We start from the raw sequence: 3,155 nt of genomic DNA on the forward strand, positions 1-3,155 counted from the left end.
AGGAATGCTGTGCAGAATTAACGTCTCCAAGGCTGCGCTTCCAGAGCCACGTTCAGCTCAAACTGCTCCAAAAACTTCTCTAAAGAATCTCCACCCGCTGAAGGCCCAAGCCCCTGGGAATGTCTGTGGCCGGGAAATCAACAGGAGAATGAAGAAACTGCACAGATCTACCTCCACCCTAGAGCTCCTAATTATTGTGTAAAAGGAAATTTGTGCGCAGCGTTCCCTTTTAAAGGTCCTGGAGGTGTTTAGCATCTGAAAATTGCCTGCCAGATTGTTCTAATGACAGCAGGTCTCTGCCTTCAATAAAGCCCACTGGGATTGCAGCAGGGCAAAGAAAAGTAAGGAGTTAACACATTAAAAAAACCAACATGCAGAAAGTCTGAAAAATTCTGAAATGCTGTAATAATTTAATGAGCTCGCCAAAGCATATATAGCATGCACAAACCCACAGATTTCAGTTTGTCCTCTTGGATATTCTCTTCTCCCACCACCTGATGTTACACTGCATGCCCCCCTCCAGACTGACTGTTTCTAATGGAAACAGATTTCACTTTATGAATGTATTTCTGGAATCAGAAAAATGGAAAACATCAAAGAGCTATCATGTCAGGAACCTGCCTGTCAAGAGAGGATGCAGGAATTCTTATTAGAGTGCATTGGCCTGTTTAGCTCAGCTGTAATGAGCTGAGGCTTTCATCATTTCCCTTTTGGAATCAGTTCCATTATTTGCTCAAATTCACTCTTAAGATATTTTTGATCCTAAAATACAACATTAAGTCATCTCTTTTTTTTTTTTTTTTCCCAATTTTTTTCCTCCTTGCTGCTTTCAGGATTTGCAGCTCATGTTGCTGCAAACAATCCCTGTCCTGCCCTGCTGTTTGCACCACTCAATCACTCGGGTCTGGTTTTCCACTGGACTCAGAGCAAATATCTCAGCTGCCATAAGTGCCTCTGGAAAAGTTCAGACTCGAGTTGTTAAGCATCCATCTCCCTCGGATAGATCTCCCTTTTATAGTTCTCTATCACACCACCAGTCAGGAAATCAGATTAATGCAGTCATTTGGTAAAGTATGGCAATATTGAGACTAATATTGCAGCATTTACCTTGAAGAGATTTCTGATAATGAAAACTTGGCTATTATGATCTGCCATTTCCTAGCACTGCCTGCTGCAAAATCTGCTGCTCTGAACAGCAGCAATTAAAGGCTGCAATCTTCAGCAGAAAAATCTGAGCTGAAGAGCAGCACATCCACTGGTTCCTGGGCTCACATCAGCATTTCCAGAACCCACTTTTACTGCATTATCCAGGGAAAGACTTTGCCAGTCTTAGGAGACTTTGCCATAACCTGTCTGCCCCTTTTTGCAAGGCTGACTTCAAACCCTGACTAATATAAAGAATATTAATTTTATCAGGGACATTTAACAGTGCTTACACATGAACCTCGATTTTTTTTTTCAAGTCATCATCTGCATGTCATTTTTAAAAAAAAAGCATTCTTCAAAAAAAGGAAAGTTTTTCTTAGGGAAAAATGTTTTTATTTCTGTCTATAGGAAAATCCAGCTGTGGGGAGACATTGGTTCTCCCACATCCCAGAGAGCCTGGAACATTTCCAATTAAACATCTCTGCCCTTCACATGGATAACTTGTTGTACACTCCTTGGAGTACTGAGCTGCCCTTTTTGTGGAACTTTGAAAGCATCTCTCATGCTTTGGCAAGTATTACAATAAATTATAAGTGGCCTGAGAATTCTTAAATGTACATTTTTTGGCTGTCCCCATCCACATTAAGTAACTGCAGTCTATCATGTCCATTTCATAGCATCTGAGCACCGTGGACAAGTGAATAATTAGCTTTAGCAAGAATAGCCAGATTTATGTGAGGAAAAATTTAACTCCTAGAAAGCTCAGCAACTCGAGATGGATTTCTCTCTTCATGCAACACTAATCTCAGTTCATATTTCCCTTGTACTTAAGACAAATTGGTGAAAATGGACATGATTTAATTAAAATCTGAAGCCTTCACAGTGCTTGTCTCCTAAATGAAACTTGTAATGAAAATGAAAAAGACTATTTCTAAAAATTGCAAGCACCAGATTTTTTTCTTTTTTTTTTCCTTTTTTTCTTTTTTTTTTTTTACATTAATAAATAACTTATGAATAGAGTCTTCCTGGTAGCAATGGAGGCAGATAGGAATCAAAACTTTCAGACTTCTACTCACCAGGAGAGATTTCAGCAGAGCATTGCTCCATTACACCCCAAACCCACCCCATGTAAAATCACTTTCTGAAGGGTCACCCTCACTCCAGGATTCCTCAAATACCTGCCCAAAAAAAGGTAAAAAGGAACAGGCCTGCATGGGGTGTGCTGTTCCCAGCATTTTCATGGAACAAATGACCAGAGTCCCAACAAGGGGATTTGGCCCTGTGAAAATTCAGAAGGTTGGAATGTTTATTTCCCTGCCCGTCTCCTTCCCTGAGGGATGCTCAATAAAAATCAGATGGCTGAAAAATATGTTTTTCCCCATTGTCACATTTCAGATGTGAATTTAAATTCCTTTTAACAAATACAAGCAGGTGATTTCTGGCTTGCTGTTTTCCTTTAATGCTCATACAGACACAAAACGAAGGACCTCAGGGTAGGGCTGTTGAGCAGCATATTTTTCAACTTGACTTTGACTTTGTCCAACATCAGTTAAAAGTGCCCTCACTCCCTGGACCTGTGCAGAATGCAGCCAGGTTCAAACCATCTCCTACAGGGAAATGTGGTTAAAGCATCCAAGTTACAGCACAAACTGGAAATAAAGAGAAAATGAACCCCCAACATCACGAGGTGGGTGTTTAGCATTTTAAAATTCCCTGCCAGCTTGTTCAGCATCACAAGGTTTTTATCATTAAGTACTATCTACAATAAGAATGCTCCACAAAATCTCCTTTTATGAAAAGTCTCCCAGCATTTGCAACTTCCATCTAAAATCTGGTCCTTAAGTGGAATTTCTTCCTCTTCTTACTTGTCAGAGCAGTCAGAGCCTCAAATAAAGTTCAAAACAGACAGGCAGTCTTGTTCAAAATAACTGAACTGTTTGATTCTTCACACACCTTTAAATAAAGTACTTTATTAAATACTTCAACACACAATTGTGTAGCTGCTAAAA

This window comes from Geospiza fortis, unplaced genomic scaffold (genome assembly GCF_000277835.1).
Source record: "Geospiza fortis unplaced genomic scaffold, GeoFor_1.0 scaffold29, whole genome shotgun sequence".
Classification (NCBI taxonomy): domain Eukaryota; kingdom Metazoa; phylum Chordata; class Aves; order Passeriformes; family Thraupidae; genus Geospiza; species Geospiza fortis.